Below are 18,818 nucleotides of genomic sequence, written 5' to 3'. Positions count from 1 at the left end.
TCCAACAGTTCAAAACTGGCCACATTGGCAATGTCAAGGTCAACCCAGAATTCTTAAAATTAAAAGGTGAATGACGCATTTGTTGTCAAAAAATGAAAACATGTATAGAGTACTAATAATAGTAAAAAAAATAAAGAAAAGAACGTTTTATATTTGAAATTACAGTTGACCCTGTATAGTGCAGCACGGTAATAAGCAGTCACTTTAAGTTAGGCGGACATGTGGCACAATCGCCAAGATTTAATAATATAAATACTTTTAAATGATCTTAATTAAGGTACTGTGATCCATATTAAAAGGACACAATCACCTTTTATAATGTTCAAACCTAAAATTTACATTGTTTTCAATTCCTTAAAAATGTAATGTAGTAAAATCAGTGCAAAGAAGTTGCACAAAAATGTTTTCAGAATGTCACGTGAAAAAAACGAAGGAGTATCTGGACTTTGACACCACTTTTTATCAACTTTCGTGATAATTCCAAATTGCTAAATACTCTAAACATTTATTCTTGTTTGTCGTGTTTCAACTAATTGGCAACCAGCTCGGATATACCAGCTGAAGTGACAAATAAATCGAGTAAATTTGAAACAACCATTCAAGTAAATTTTCCTATGAAGAAAAGTATTGGACAAGTATACAATAATATATACATAAAAGATAAAAGTTTCTCCGGATTTAAAGTGAGTTTTTATTGAGCTTTCGACTCGTTGCTTCGAGCCTTCATCAGAATGAAAAATATTTATTTACACGTGCTTTTAGCTTGGAGACGTTTAGAGCGTCTAATTGGATGAGTGGGTAGATTAATGTGATTGGATGGGGTGAAATGCGTTGCCATGGGTTTTGGTGTATTGTAAATATGATTGGTGTTAATAATATTAGAGTGTAGTGGTTTAGTTTTGGTGTTGTTTGTAGTTTTTATGTCCTTTTCCTTTAGTTGTGAGTATATGATGGGTATGTCGATATGTCTGTTTATTGTGTCGTTGTCTTTACTTTACCAAGCACTAAAACACTACACTCTAATATTATTAACACCAATCATATTTACAATACACCAAAACCCATGGCAACGCATTTCACCCCATCCAATCACATTAATCCACCCACTCATCCAATTAGACGCTCTAAACGTCTCCAAGCTAAAAGCACGTGTAAATAAATATTTCTCATTCTGATGAAGGCTCGAAGCAACGAGTCGAAAGCTCAATAAAAACTCACTTTAAATCCGGAGAAACTTTTATCTTTTATGTATTAAATGCCTGGATTACAAATTTTCAAACTTACAATAATATATATATTTATAAAATGAACGCAATAAAACGCTTGCTCTGAATGGGCCATAACTGTGTTTGCAACAGCCTGTGCAAACTGAGATCTGAGCTTAGCCAATGAAATCAACCAAAAAGAATTGGCAGATCAATCATGAATGCATTTTAAACATATGTTTGAACTTTGTCTGCTTCCCATTATTTTTATTCTGTAAAAGAAATAGGAATTAGAAATAATTCTTTCAAAAAAAAGGTCCCCTCGGTTTACATAATCTAATGCAAGCATAGTAAATTTTGTTCATATGTTATTTAACAAATAGAAATTAATCGATACCTTTTTGAGCGTATCTAAAGATGTTTTGCAGAGTTGGTCTTTCTGTATGCAAAGTGTTTACATAAAAAAGATTTCATCAATATTTCATAGTAAGAAGTTTCTATTCATTTTAGTGAAACCTCCTCCCCCAAAGAATGTAAAATTTTCAGTTGTAAAAGCTAAGTCCATTTATGTGGAGTGGGAACATCCAGATCTTCATCAGTTTTTTTATATTCGTTCGTACTACATCAAGTATCGACAAAGTGGAAAAACTACCTGGTTCAACAAGTCCCACGGCGCTGATTTTGTTTCGAAAGTGCGACTAGATAGTTTGAAGAGCAACGTTAACTACATAGTAAAGGTAGTTGCAAAGAATGATTACGGTTTTGGAAAGGAAAGTGAAGTAATAGAAGTAAAAACTTTAAAAAAACAAGGTATTTAACTTAGTTTTTATTTTAAATGAAAAAAATAGCTATGAAATACGTGATGATTGGTCAACAGCCAAGTTTGCCTATTATATATTATATATTCTGCACTATTGCCGTTTTATAAATTGTAAAAGATGTTCTTTGTGTTTGCACTATCTTATTCATAGTAAAAAGCTGTTTGTGAGTACTCTTGAGTCCTCCCAAATGTCTCCTTGGCTTGCATAAGCCTGTGCAAACACAGTAAACTCATTTATTTCTTAAACATCGACTCAAACTCAGAAGTAGACCAAACAGCAAACGACTAATCAGCTGGTAGACTTAACATGTTTCATAGATATTAGGTATCTATAAATGTATGACTATCAAAATTCAGTTTAATAGCACTTTATACATGTTTTGTTGCTAAGGGGGAAATGCCAAAGTTTGTACGGCTTGATTTTCAATGGTACTTTACATAATATGCTGCCAAGATGTAGATAAAAGAAGGTTTACTCCAAAATATGGTGCAAATGTCAAACTCAATGCCTTCCATCGCTGAGTTGCGAGCTCAATCCGCAGTCACGTAAATTCGGCCTGCGGTCGGGTGCAATGTAATGTGGGATGGGTTTCTCAATTGGGTGCTATGGTCTCTTTCCGCTGTGAAAAAGTTGTAAATTAGAGGATAAATAGAAAATTCAGGGCCTTCAGGGAGAACAGCTGTATTAGTTGATGAGGTCAGGGGCAAGACTAAAACGCTAATTGGCGGGGGGGGGGGTGAATACTCATATATTCAACTCTGCCCTGCTGATTTCTTTTGAAATTAACAACGCAAGCAAAAGAAATAAACAGGGTAGAGCTGAGTATATGAATACATACCCCCCAATTAACGTTCTACTTTTGCCCCTAGATGAGGTTGCCTTAGTCAAACAAGTTAAAAAAAACTCAATTTTCTCACTACTGCTTTTGTTATTACATAACTGAAAAGCTTAAGACTTTATTCATCAAACGTATCTTTTTCAAGGAAAGTCCAAGTGGTATTATCTCGTTCCAATTGCTATCGTTGCCTCGTTAATTGCTGTAGTCGTCATCATTTTTTTGGCTAAATGTATAACTGGTAGCACATGGAAACCAAACAGAATTTGTAAACTTGACAATGACAAAGTGGAAGAAGTAAGACACATAAAATTATTGTAATATTGCATTCGACCATCTAAGGAAGCATACCGTAGGATGCCTGGAAAGTAGCTTCCTGTTAAAGCAACTGCCTCCCTCGAAAGTAGTTAAGTTGTTTAACACTTTTTAAAAAATGCGAAAGTAGCTATAAGCCTTCTCAAAAGAAACCACTCCCTCGAAAGAATCTGCGAAATGCCCTCTTGTTTAAAATTCTTAAGAGCTTTACAACATTTATGTTCGTGTATATTAGTGTCAAGTAGAGATAATCACACAACATTAAACGCTTAAAAAATACTGTTTACAAAGCGTGCATTAATATTTAATCATTGTAGTTAACGGCTGAATAAAAGAACTCAAAACTAATCACCCTCCTAGATTAAGCATCTCCTTAAAAACAACGGCCCCTAAAGGCCACTAATTTTAAAAGTAGCCCTATCGAATACCTTCGTGTGTCGAAATTTACGTTGAGTATATCTGTTCAACCATTTAGATTTCTCGAATATTCTAAGATTGATTGTTTTGTTAATTGCTAGATACTGTAGGAAAAAATAATGGAGTACACACATTTCATGGTCTACATTTAATCATAGGGTAAATTTGTTTGTAAGTGTTTAATCTTCGTGATGGCACCCTATCAAATGACACTTGCCTTTGTTGGCAGCAAAAAATATTCAGTTGTGTCGTTATCAAACCAAATAACGGAAACTTCATAGAAGATTTTACTGCACGTGTATATATATTTTGTGTTGTTATAAAAATATACATTTATGTTTGACACCATCATGATTGACAGACCTCATCAAACGTTCAAACACACAAAGTATAGCTAAGTAGAATACATTTTAATGGATAAACAAATTTTTGACTATGATAAACGTTTGTGTTAAAGCAGTTTTGTGAGATGTTGTATAAAATATTTGCCAATATTTTCAAGACACAAGAAGTTCAATCGATTCTTTTGTTTTCACGTTTTTAGACATCATTCTCACTTACAGAAGTACAAGCCGAGACGCCTTTAAACGCTGATATTTGATGGATTTTACTACGTTATTTGTTAAAGGACATTGACAATATATTTTTAGCGCCTAAGTTTTTTCAATTAATTCGTTTAATATACAATGAGAAAGTCGTTAATAAGTAAAATGCTTAAAGACGCATGATTGTTTCCCAATGACTTTCATTCAAAATAATCACTCAATTTGCACTGTCGCCATTTTGAATTTTACAAGAAAAAGGATATATACTTATTAATATGATATGGAAGGCCGCAAGTTTCTGTTATTAATCAAATTTTATGGATATGGAATGTACAAATGAAACTGAACTTTTTAGCAGCTATGATATAGGACCATATATGTTCGAACCAAGTCCGGAACATGAAATAGAAGAAATTCGGATAGTGAAGGAACAAAAACGAACGAAAGTTTTGATAATGAATTTGAAGCTACTAATTTGTGGTGATTGTCCACTCTTGAGTGGTGCAAATTTGGTTAATGCAAATAATAACCAAAACGATAAAAAGTTTCTGTTGTCACGAAAACGCCATTAAACACGACGAATATGATTTTAAGCTAACGCAAGCTCAAGATCAAGATGTAAGTTACATTTCATTACTGCGATCATTTCTGTTCTGAGCAAATATTTCAAGATGTTATTGAAATATTTGCTCAAAGTTGATGTTGCTCATTATCTTGAACACAATTACTCTCTTAAAGATGACAATCTTGCCAGAACACACAAACTTTATCAATTAGTGGCTTATCGAAGATGCTGAAGGTGGATTTCTGAAATATTAGGTAAAAATATCGGAATTCTTTCCGTCTTGTTTTGGTCTTTTATACGTGTATATGAGAGCAATTCGCCTCTCCTGATGATTTTACATTTACTTTAAACTTGCTGTTTAAACTACTTTTATTCACAAAAATACAACACTGCAAATCTTGCATATTTATGTTTTTAGTTTCTATCAGTTTTAAGTTTCTTCCAGACATCCTTTTTACAATGACAAGGTAATGTACAGATGTTTTGCTTTTCTTTAAATAGACATCTTGTAAAACATTTTCCTGTGCAATCACATTTGTCGTCGTCTATTTTGGGCAATGCTGGTTAAGTGAATCTGCTGAGCTTCCTTTCAACAGTTTCTATTTTTGATTGCGGTTCCTTGCCATCTAGATACTTTTTCACCATTGTTTAAGGTTCCTTTGGTTCGATTTACTGTGCATGGCTTATTGCTTCTTTTATACTTTTGAAATTCTTTCGTAGGTTAAGGCTTTCTTAAAGAATAGCATTTGTGATCCTAGTTTGAAATAAAGTTATCATTTATTAAGGCTGATTTAAAACATTGCTTCAAATTAATAAATGCGTTTATTTATAATTGAGTGGGACGTGTATTGATAATTGAGTGTGTGATATTTACTGTTACTTGGCTTATCTTTCAAGGACTTTGCTACAGCCTTCTCTCCTTTGTTAGTTTTTGTGTCAACAATTGACCATCGTAGTGTATCATCAGCTGTTGTGGCTTAGTTTCTGTTTGAATTTTATTATAATGCATATTACTGACAAGAAGTCTATAATTTGAAAAGCTAAAACATGTACTGTGCATGTTAAAATAATTTTAAAGAGAATTTCAATATATTACAAACCTGGCTATTAACGCATAAAGGGGGACAATAGTTTTTCGAAGCAAATACGTTGTCGAGATAGTTTTTTGCTTTAAGACCAGAGGTTTAATGATAGCTGGATAATTTTCTGATGGACGCAAGGAGTCTTGGACTTCTTGAAATTTTGCTCTGCTTTTTGTGCACAGCAGATCCTTGTCTTAAGTTAGGGAAAAAATGAAAGTAAAGGTACACACCATGGTAAACAAAGATAGACAAAAAGATTGAAAAAATGGTAGACATAAAGGTATAGGTGTCACTTATAGTTATATTTCTTTCAGTGTAAAAGAATGGAAAAATTTCAGGGAGTAGGCTTTATTATTTTTATTTCTTACGCTGTGAATTTCACCATAAATAATATGTCTTTAAAATCCACGTTAAGGTATGTCAAAATTGAGTAGGTTGACGTTTGTATCTGATCGTTTGCTGACACCACAAACATGACAAAAAATAATCTTTGAATTGATTTTCTCGTTGCTCGCCAAACATGTTTAACTATTGGTAGCTATATTAATGCTGCTGCAAAGTGTTGATACCATGTTATCATTTTTATACTTTGTATAATCATCATTAAAGGCTAATTTCCATGCAGCTGCATTTTACGCTATAGCTTATTGATTGACGCATGAGCCACTGTGTGAAGTTCAAAAGGTCAGTAGCATTTGTGTGCTCTCGAGCACCTCTAGAGCGACGCGACAAAGTTGAGTTTATTCTACTTTTAAGCACGTTGTTTTGCCCTCAAACTCCTTCAAGATCACTGCAATAAAGCGGTAAATTTTTCATTCAAAATTACTGTTTTGCAGGAATCCTATCCTTCTTCTTCTACGAAGTAAATAGATAGAAATTACCGTGTTTTTTAAACATTCGAGACTTAACTATCTTTTGTTGACAGCAGCCCTGTTTCTTTTCTAAGCAAAGGGCGAACCAGTGCATTATCCGCCACATGAAAAAGCCTTCACAATTGAGACTAACGTGCGCCCGAGCATGTTCCTCTATGCGTAAAATGCAGCTGCATGGAAATTAGCCTTAAGTACATAGTAATGTACGATGAATGCAATACGCGTCTACGTCAAAAATAAATTTACCAAAACCTTAATGCTTCGAAGTCATTGAAAGCATGACTAAGCGCACAATATGGGCTGGCTACACTTTATTCCTTGATCATATGCGTAATGCCATACAAATATGGTCACTTTCCATTGTAATATTCTTTATTTTTCTTCATACGTCTCTGACTCTGTTAGTCAGACTACTACCTATGTACACGACTACTGGTTTCTTATATAGATAAGAATTACGATAAATATATATTAATCATGTTTTATATCAATATATTACAACCCCCTTCTTTAAAACTAATACTCTTGTATATATTTTACGATACATCCTGATCTTGTCTTCATTGGTGATAAAGTCGTTCCAGTTGAACATGTCGATTGCTCGTCTCTTACTCTTGTTTCTTTAAGTTGTGTTTGTTCTTTTGTATCTGCTTCATTTTTCTTTGATTGCAAAAGAAGGGGAGACTGCAAATTTTGATCGTTACTTTTCCTCAGGTGTCTTCTATTTCGTCGATATTCTACACCCTCAGATGTTTTCACATTATAACTTCTTGGGGTGTCCGCTTTGGGAAAGACGACTGGTTTCTATTTCTCTTCTCCTTCAACAATAATACTCTCACCATCAATCAAGTTTTCGAGGTATTTCGACGATGTGTCGTAATATTTTTTTTGTTTTTGCTTCTCTTCAAATTTTATTTAAATGATTTCAGGATTCACTGTTTTTGGAATAAGTTGTTTTGTCGACGATAGCATATTTGATCGATGTCTTCTTCCCTGCTTAATTGTGCTGGTGATCCAATGTCATCAATTGGTGTATTTCTTTGCTCTAATATGGCTAAATTTAAATCTCGATTATCTCTTTGAGCTTTCGTTAGAGTGGACTTTGTCGTTTGTATCGTTTTCTCTGCCAAACCGTTTGATCGTGGATGCCCTGGGCTGGACGTTATGTGTTCGAACCCCCCCCCCGTTTGGCAAATTCAGCAAACTCTCTTAAAAGTATTGCGGACCATTGTCCGATTTAACGATTTCTGGAATTCCATGTCGTGCGAAGAGTGTTTTTATTTTATCTATTATTGCAAGACTATTCGTGTTGGTAGTTTTAAATATCTCCCAGAATCTACTGTAATAGTCCACAACCAGAAGGTAATCATCATTATTCCAATAAAACATGTCTGTTGCCACAATCTGCCATGGGTATTTAGGTATTGTATGTAGTAACATAGACTCTTTCGATTGCTGCATCTATATTCAGCACAAATTGAACAATCTTCAACATCTGTCTGAATATCTTTATTTATACCTGGCCAGTATACCAGCTCACGAGCACGCTGTTTACTTCTTTTAATGCCCATTTGGCTGTAATGAATTTTATTCAAAACACCTCCTCGCAGTGAGGGTGGATTGAAGATCTTTTCTCTTTTTAACAACACACCTTCAATTACTGTCAGTTCTTCTCTGTAACTCCATAATGGTTTTAAGACGCTTGAATGATTTTTCTTATCATTAGGCCAACATTCAGTAATCACTCTCACTAGCTCTTTCATCATATCGTCCTTCCTAGTTTCTTCTGTAATTTCTCTTAATTTGCCGTAAGACAATGTTAGCATTGAGATCAAGGCAATCACTTGATAATCCAAATCAAGTGTTTCTTCCTCTGATTTATAATTGGACAAATGGGCTCTTTACAACGTATCTTCTATGTATAATTCAGTACATGGCTTATATTTTATCTCGATATCAAACCGTTGTAAATTCAGGAGCAGTGATTTATCCAGCGATTCCTTAATGATAGTTTCAAATGGCTGATGATCCGATTCTACTAAGACATGCTAACCATAAATGTACTGAAAAAAAAGATTACACCCAAACACGACCGCTAGCAATTCTTTTCTATCTGTGCAAATCTTGTTTCTGCTTGTGTCAAAGATCTTGAAGCGTATGCTACAGGTCTAATTGATTAAATAAGTACTGCTCCTAGTCCCGATTTCGAGGCGTTTACTTGAAGATAAACTGATTTCATTACGTCATAACATGATAAGATGCCAGTATGTGGACTTGAGAGTAAGGTTTTATCTCTTCAAAAGCATGAGAATGTCTCTCGATCCTGAGCCACGCTGTACTTTTAAGTAACTGTTGTAATGGTGAAGTGATTTCCGATAAATTTGGTACTCAACATAGTTGACCATAGCAAGAAGCCTTTGAATTCCCTTCTTGTCTTCGGGTTGTAGCATGTTCACGATTGCTTCTATTTTCTGTGGATTTGATTTGACACCTTTGTGTGTCCAATATACACCACACTTTTTTTTCTAAAGAGATGTTTTTCTAGCTTAAGCTTTAGATTGCACTCTCTAGCTCGACTCCTTGTTGCCTTGAGACGCTGATCATGTTCTTGAAGTGTTTTATCTCAAAAAAGAATGTCATCGATGTCTGTTTCGACTCCAGCTATATCTTTAAATATTTCATCTATTCTTTTGTGAAACACTTCTTGTGCACTTCGAATTCCAAACGGTATTCGGTTGAATCTTAAACGCTCAAACGGCGTATTGAAAGTCGTGAGCTTGGAGCTTTCTTCGTCCAGAGGTATTTGCCAACAGCCCGATCTTGCATCTAACGTCGAGAAGAAACATGCACCTAGCATTCGAGCTGTTATTTTTTCGATAGTGGGAATCTGATAATTTTCAAAGATTTTTTAAGGTCTTTAGGATCAATACAAATGTGTAAACTTCCACTTTTTTCTTGGCAGCAACTATCGAATTGACCCAATCCGACGGCTCATCGACTTTTACCAAAATTCATTGCTTCACCATATCTTCGAGGGTTTTTGGTAGATACTTTTGCCGATGATGTGGAACTTTTCGTGGCAAATATATGACCGGCTTTACATCAGGGTTCACTTCTATGTGATATAGTTTTGAGAGACACCATTTCCATATTTGTTCTGATTATTCATCTGTAGAAGCATGTTTTGTTGACTTTGACGCGCTCTCATCGGATACTTGTGATTTCAGTCCCTGAATAAACTTGGTGAGGTTTAATTCTTTGCAAGCTGCTATACTGAGTATAGGCTCACTGGGTGTATCTGATATAAAGAATTCCAAATCGTACTCTTCTCCTCGATATTTGCAATGCAGAGTATATACGGCTTTAACGGGAACAGGCTTGCCGTTGCATGCGATGAGATTAACGGCTGGCTTTTCTTACGGTATTCTTGTAGTGCTTGCTAACGATTTATATGTTTTAACTGGGATGACGTTCACTTCTGCCCCAGTATGTAGTTTTAACTTGACTTCTGTATTGTTCACGCAAAGTGTTGCATATTCCGCTTAATTGTGATTGATTCTTGTTTCGCTTATGACTGCTTGTATCGTATCGAGAAATAGGAAATCGTCTCTTACTTCTTCTTGATTAGATCCATTAATAGATCCCTTTGTCTCAATTGAGTTTAATTTTCAACTTGAGCGACACATCTTGGCGTAATGATTGAATTTCTTGCATTTATTACATTGCCGACCAAACGCTGAAAATTTTTGTTTAGGTTGTTTGTTTCCACAATGCATGCATTTCTTTTCTATGCTATTTTTATCACGATCTTCCTTTTGCCTTTTATCATGTTGTTGTCTTTTAGGAAAGTTTTTTCGTTATGGTCATCGAAATTTGTGGATAGAATCGGTTTTTCTGAAATAGTATTGGTACTGTCACCGTTTCTAAGATATCTTTATCTAATTCGAATTCAAAGGTATCTCTGATGTCTTGTCCTTGTCTTTAAGTTTTCATTCGCGTAAGAGGTTATAAATCCTTGTCGATTTAATTCTTAATCTTATAATACAGAATGGTTTAGAAAAAAGTTAGAGATTGGATTAGAGATTTATTTCGCTTACATGTTGAAAACGGATTTATAACCACTTAGGATCATGTACTGCCTTAGATTATGAAGATCATTGATATGGATTGAAAAGAGTAACACAAAATCAAATAAAAAAGCTAAAAGTGGAGAAAATTTTCTAAATTTTTCATCGGTTTTCGTTTGGAGGGTTATTTACGTTTGGAGGGTTATTTGGAGGGTAATCAAAACATAGTTTGCACACACAATTTCCTTTGTATCAATGGTAAACAAACTCCAAAACGGAAACAATGATTTAACTTGGTGAACCTGTGCTGATCTATACCGTTTTCATACTGCACTCGTATCGTGATGAAGTATGAAGAAAATACAAGCAAGCTCAATGTTCAAAATTTCTTCTTTGTAGCATCAAAATATGAAAACAATTATGAACACATTACATTTCTTATTTTCAAATTTTTAAGGAGTGCTGCACCTCGCCTATTTTCACTCACGTTTCATTGACTTGAGAAATGCAAATCTTGTGTGACTATAAGACAATGAATAAAATTTTATAAATGCATTTAGGAAGGATGCGTTTAAAAAGAAAAATTTCTTCTACCAAAATTTTGTAGAAATACACATGCATGCAATGCTTGTCTAATGGGCTGTTTTATATAAGCTCTACATTTTCATATGAAAATTTGCATAGTTTTTTTTTATTAGACATAGCTGAAGTATGAACTTTAATTACTGGTTTTTCACAGAAATACTGAAAAAATTGAATCGACAATTCCTGATTTTTGCAGGAACAGAGCACATTTTACAAGTTTAAAGAAGAAAGGTATAGTAGCAAATCTTTTTGGAATTAAACAGAGACAAAATTGAAATGGTAACTAGTGTTACCATATGGGACCAATTTCTGAAATAAAAAGTAAATCATCTTTAACCATATAGTTGACCTATTTTTCACCAAGCTGATCTGGCATGATTTGTCAAAATGTTTTTAAACTAGAAAAAATGGAGCTTGAGCATCAAGTTCCGATAAAGGCAAAACATAAATAATCCTTATCACAACAAGTATAATTTAGCATAACTATCAAAAAAGAATTTGTTCCAAAAAGATCGTGCAGGTGTTGACAGCTTTTAGATTTGTAATCGCTCACTTTTTTTACCAATTTTATCTTATATTGGACTCACGAATTGACTTTTCCTTTTTGCAAATATCTGTTTCCCTGAGTAAGTAGCTTTCTCAAAAATAAGGTTCTTTCTTCTGTACCAACCCATAAAGATAACTAAAATGTTTTTGTTATATATTCTTATCTGAATTTTTGTTATATATTCTTATCAAAAATTAAGTTGTAAATGACAAACCGGATGAACTCGAAAAAGTAAAAACTCTTGCAAGAAAATGAATTGACGAAAGTATATTAATGTCTGATGAACCTAATCTTGGAAGTTATCTTGTTTAGATAATCATTTAGATAATTGGCACATCCATAATGTGTATTGTCATTGAATTTGTAGCTGGCTTAGTCAGAGACGCAAAGAAAGATAAGAGAGATTAAAATATTCACGAAATGAAAAATAGTATTGTCATTACAGATTAAATAATTATTCCTTTCTTGAGAAATCATTGATTTTTGTTGTACTCCAATGTAGTTAGTATAAATCATGACACTTTTTTTATGAGAAACATGTTCACCTTAATTAGTAACATTTTAATATTCTTCATGCATTTTAAACAACAAATTGCAATCAAAATATATAATCATTAAAGTTTTCTACCTTTGATCAAATACATTACTTTTTTTTGCAACAAAACTTTACCAGCCTGAAGTTTTGGTTAAGTAGCATGCATGAGCATTTTTAAATGGATTGAGAATCCACAACTGCTGCACGGGTTTTTAATGTTCTGGCACGAAAAAATGTTGCGTGTTCTTACATTTGCAGACTTGAAGTTTGTGCAACATATGTAATTCTCACTGAAAGCAATCAAACTTTTGAAAAGACAAAGACGTCACTAGATCAACTTGTAAATGATTAGAACTGTGTCTAATTATGCATGGAGAAACCATTATTAATGATGTTTCTTTTACATCACTTGATGCCATGCATTTTTTAAAGTTGTTTTAATGCAAAAACATAACAAAGCCACGGTTTACTATTTGCAATTTGCTTGGTAGTCATAGTAGCCTTGGAATGAACGTTATTTTTAGAATTAATGAAAATTTCTTGGAATAATCGACTAGTAATCACTTTTTCTTAAAATGATCCTACTATATTTTTCTTCAAATAATTGACACTTGAATAATTTATAATTTTAATACCCCTATCTCCCTTAAGCCTATTTTACAGGTCTATTTAACCAATTCTCCAATTTTATCTTTCTATAAGCTTAATCCTAATAAGTATTTTGTATTAAATATTTATGTAATCCCCTGTGCATGTTTTTTAGCTGAATGAGAGATGGAAAATTATAACTATACAATATGAGTATTTAGAATTAGGCAGGTGCGTCAGCATTTACAGTTATAATTAATGGACTAATTGCATAGATAATTCTATTTTGCTCAACTTCAACGAATTGGCTTGTTCTTTATCGTACCTGCTTTACCTGAGTTAGTAAATAATAATAATTCAATTTTCGAAGCATTTTATAAATGGAAAATTGTTTTTGCTATTTTTCTCTAAACCACCGGAGGGGTTTTCTGATCTCAATTTTTTTTAAAATTACAAAAAGATCCTGCTCATGAAAACAAGTTTTCTGTTCCATTGCAACAGGATAAAATGTTTTGAAATATAAAGTTTCCTTCAACAGGAAATCAACCAAATATCAACACCTATTATAACATTCAAATTGCTACACAGCAAGGTAAATGTTGCCTGTTATTACAGAGACATACACAAGCAAAGTTTTTCTTTGTGGGGAGGAATTTTACATATTACGCAAAGTGTGTACAATAGGAAATTTAAAATGTTTATTAGATTATCTTTACGCCAAGATATTTCGTTCTCTTAATGTAGTTTATAAAACAGTGAAGACAATTAGAAAAATTTGTGTGCACAATGGGAGATCGGTTTATGAAAGTTTATGTTTGTAATCGGTTGCACAAAGAGCATGAGATATTCAAAATCAAATTTAATTAAAAGATGGTTTCATTCCATGCCGGTTTTAAATGACTTTTCAACCAATTGCCAATACTGTAACTTAAGCTCGCCAATATTTGCAACTTAAGGCTCCTTTAAATGAAGATATCATAAAATTGCCAAAACATGAATTGATTTAAAAGTTTGTGTTTTAATTCATTCTCTAACTGTTAACTGTTATTTTAAATTGCAAAAACGTAAATTTTTTGTTTGGCATCAAATTTAGAGAAAAATAAACTCATTTTGATCTTGTAATGATGAGTTTCTCGTAAGAAAATATTAAAAATTTTCCGGGCCGTTTTGTAGTATAATACATACAAACACGAAGATCTTATTAGTATATCACTAGATCTCTTTTGTAAATAGATCAAGAGTACATACACAGCACAGATCTGTTTCTTGGGGTCATGAGAACTAAATTATTTTCAAACGCCAAGAAAATCTATGAAGATACAGAACGTTTAATAGGAATTAGTATAGTTTTATCTTGACTCGGGCTACCGGAAATAAGCTCAAGTTTGAAAATGCAATTTTTTCTCTCATATTGCCATATTGCATTCACAAATCACGCCTGGACTGATATGAATCCTTGAAAATCAGAAACTCTTCCTAGGATTGCTGCTACCGCAAGGCTCAGTAAAGGACGTAAAATAAAGCACGATGGTCATAATATGTTGCCGCATGTGAGATTGCATTGCCGTGAATTTACTGTGCTATTTTGTAACTATTAGCTATGCTATGCAAATATAATCAAATATTTTTATCAAGTAGCACAAGTGAACGCTTAGCAAAGCAATAATAATTTCGAAAAATTTATGCATGATACTCAATCGTTTAGTATACCTTAATTGATACCTACCATAATGCCTTATTAAGTTTTTTACATGATGTGGTCAAATAGCAACAACTGCTTGCGGTATATTTTTTATTTCCAATGCTATAGTTAGCTTTTACCGACAAGTAGATGGTGTTGAAGATCCACTATTCCTCTTTATATATATTTTTTGTAGTAATGGCTATGTTTACATAAAACTATAGATCACCCAGATATCTTACATGTTTTCTCCACCTGTTTTTTCAATCGTCGAGAACATTTTGCAATAAACTTTGGCTTTTAATCAAACTCGTTCCTCATTCTGGACGTATTTCTCTTTCAAATATTAATATAAGATAGTTTTTGATACTTTGGAGTATTGCTATAGAGCATTCAGTACATTAACTTTATCTCCTCTACATTCATCAATTGTGAACAGCACAAATGTCCTTGAACAAGTGCACTAACATTGAACTTGCAGTAATCCAAATGCACTTTTCAAACTATATTTACCTGAAGGGATTTAGGCTTATTGCGTCGCAACGTGAAAAAATGAGATGAAAAATATCAAATATCTCATTGGATTGGAGTCACAATTTTTTCTTAGGCAGCAGTAGTCATCTGCTTGATAAGAGTCTCAATCTTTACTGGTATTCAATATGGCAAGATAACATATACATAAGTGACGTTAAAGAATTGCCATTTTAGCCCAACAATAGAAAATGAGAAATTTGCAATCATAGTATATCTTCATGCACAGCAGGGCGGATCCAGGCTGATGAAACTGATGCGAGTGCATCAGTCATAAAATTGAATAGTTAATATTTCGGAACATTATAACTTAAAATCAATACAAGCAAAATTCAAGAAATATATCAGATTGGAATGTTTATAGTTTCCAAATGCTTTAAATACCTTAACACTGACAATATATTGACAACACATGTACATTGATGATTGAGAAGTACTGTTTAAAGCCTTCGTAGATGGTTTAAATGTGAGTATCATTTTGATTATAGCCGCATTATTAAAAAATGCGTCGCTAAATATGGCGTTTTTATGTGTCGAGATTTTCAGCGAATATTTGTTTCATCATCCAGCTACACTGAGCTGAATTTGTATTACTACGTCACGGTGGCTACATTGTGCATCACTACGTCACGGTGAGGAAAAAGTGCATCAGTTGGCGCAACAGTCTCGAGTCTCTTTGGCCGAGTGAACCACCTAAACGTCACGAATTTCAATGTTTTTTAGGATACGTCACGGTGGGAAATCGCAGCTGACTGATGCACTAATCCCACGATCAATAAGATTTCAATCTGACCGATGCACTTGACCACGCATTTTGAATCTGTAAGACCTACAGAAAAATTGCATGACATTGACCTTGGTTTATGATTTATATTGTGATTTAAATCTCGAAATCATGATCGCAGAACGTGAGAAATGAAATATAATCTTAGCTCTTCTCTGACAAGGAATTACGAGGCAAATCTACTCCCATTCCGATTGAAACGCACATGTTTCGTAATTGTAAAGGAATGCAGGTGAGAGATCTCGACGAAGAATTGCTCATTCAGTCATTCCAAAGCGTATGTAATAGAATTTAGAGATAATTAGCAGGATTTAAAGTAAGTGTTTATCCTTACACAGTAATGCATGGACCTCTTTTATGCTAACATACACATTGTAATGCTGTTTGCATTTTACTCCATTGACTATTAGTGTATTTGTGTAATACTTTCTTTGATGTAGTGATTATCTCTTTTAGGGGTGAAGTGGGGTTTTCATTGCTGTTGAATTCCTTTAAATGTTTAAAAAATTTAAATGCTTTGTGAAAGTTAAAATACATATAATGCATTAAAATTTCTAAACTCCATGCCCAATGTTTTAATCTCCATAAAATTTAGCCTGTTATACTACAATGCTTCCCATTTCTGCCATAGCTATATCAATTGTTCATGTTCACATAACTAAAGAAAATATTACCAAGCTCTGAATTTACAATAAAGCATTATGATCATAAAAGTGAAGGTGCATCACTAAACATTTTTTGACAATTATCTATTATATGTTTAAATTTTTGTAATGCAAGCTTATTTCTTAGTTGGATTATTGATGTCTGTCAATTGAAATCTTCGCAGAGAAATCTCAATTTTTCTACTCTTATATGTTAGTACAGAAAAATATAAGAGAAAATAGTGGTTCAATATTTTAATAATTCATCATATTGCATTGTATTTTATTGAAACATTAATTATTGCATATTAATGTAAATATTCCCATTCTAGCAATATATGCTTAGTGTGACCGACAGTCTACAGAGGGGGTACATTGCTTGTTTATTTTCTTCATATAAAAAATCTTACTTCCTGAGCTTGAAAACTTCACGGCTAGGATGTGTTAACCAAGTTATTCATGAGTTTTCCCTTTTCAAACTCCCAGGTCAAGATTGAATCTTCCATGCATATTTGCTTAGGATGCTACAACGCTTTCTATTCATACAATGCTTTATAAGTGAGCATATTTCAAAATTTGCCATAAAGCATTATGATCACAGAAAAGTGCATAGCAAGACATTTTGCCTACAAATATAACATGTATGGTCTTTACATAAATATTCTGAGCTAAAAAGACATTAAAGCAATTAGAACTTTCAATAGTTCAGCATATGTCAAAATATATTATATCACAACTTATTACTGTTGCATATAAGCAGGTGTACATCGGGTGTCCTAAACACAGAAGTCACCTCTACGGCGAACGTCTCCATATGAGACTCTCTACACAATCCGAGAGTGCTCAAACTGCGCACACGCAGTGAGCATAATATACAATGTATCTTGTAAACCTTATTGTCTTATACTATTGGTGGCTCCTTTCAAAATTCTACCAAATTTTCCTTCATCATTTTTGACTGACAATAGTAATTTTGTTCAATGATCTTCCAGACTTTTTATTGCTTGGGGAAAACTAAATGAAATGGGAAGTGCTTAGCTCTATATAGGATGCTCAAAATGCTGTGGTAAAACAGATACGCACTCGCCGCTGCGTGGTCTTGCGAGCATTTTTTGCTAGCAAATTTTTGCAAATTATACCGTAAAAACGCAAGAAATCGCGTTCACAACTATCTAAAGATCAAGGTGTTCGCGCCTTCGGCGCTCAAAGTGCATCAGTCACAAAAAATGCTGGATCCACCCATGATGCACAGCCACCTTGAGATTTAATTTTTTCGTATCTATTAGCCACTTGTGATCAAAATTAAATGGCAGAAGTTATGTTAAATAACAATTTGGGTTTGCTTTAAAGTTTCATTTTTTATTTTATGATAAAATTAGCCTTTGCCGACAAATAGATAGTGTTATAAGGTGCAACTTTATGTATATTATGCTAACAATATTTATCTTACCATAAAACTAACTAGCAGTCTCATCCAGATTGCAAGTTGAAAACGAATGAAGTTGCCAATGGTTTTTTTATTTTCCAGTCTACCAAACCAACCCCTGGATTTCTTTCATAGATAGATATTATAAAATTTTAAGATCAAACTTACCATAAGTTTTCTTGGAAATAGTTATTACTATATTTTATTCAAATAATCAGAATTTGAATAATTTGTTCATGTCATTAAGATCAATATCTCCCGAAAGTCTACTTTCATACATTACATCCCTGTATTTCTCAGCTCTAATAATACTACTTGACACTTGTGCTATATATATTTTAGCATTTTAGCTCTATACTCAGTCTTCTGTGCGAGTTTGACGCGTTTTCAGGAGAATTGATATTCCTACAAAAATGAGCACGTTGAAATAAAAATTTACGTTTTGTTTGAGTTGTATCCACGAATAAGAACAATTTGCATTAGCTCTATGTATTGCAAAATTGTACTTTTTTCACAATCTTTAATCCATTACGACGTAATATGGAATTCTTCCAAAAAAATACCAAACAATTCAACGATGAGTTCATTGTTAGTATAGTAAGAGTCCAAAGATAAAGATGTAAGTCTGTTTTCTTTGGCGTGCGTAGTATGAAGCTTCTGTAGACGGCAAAAGCAGCACGAGGAAGCGTGAAAACCATTAAACATACAACAAGAGGAAAAGTAGCCAATGACTTTTTTGTTTTGAAACTATCTTTGTGTTTTGATACAGAGGA

This window comes from Xenia sp. Carnegie-2017, unplaced genomic scaffold (assembly GCF_021976095.1).
Source record: "Xenia sp. Carnegie-2017 unplaced genomic scaffold, XeniaSp_v1 HiC_scaffold_16, whole genome shotgun sequence".
Lineage (NCBI taxonomy): Eukaryota > Metazoa > Cnidaria > Anthozoa > Malacalcyonacea > Xeniidae > Xenia > Xenia sp. Carnegie-2017.
The sequence above is the reverse complement of the archived record's forward strand: the minus strand, read 5'-3'. Positions refer to the sequence as shown.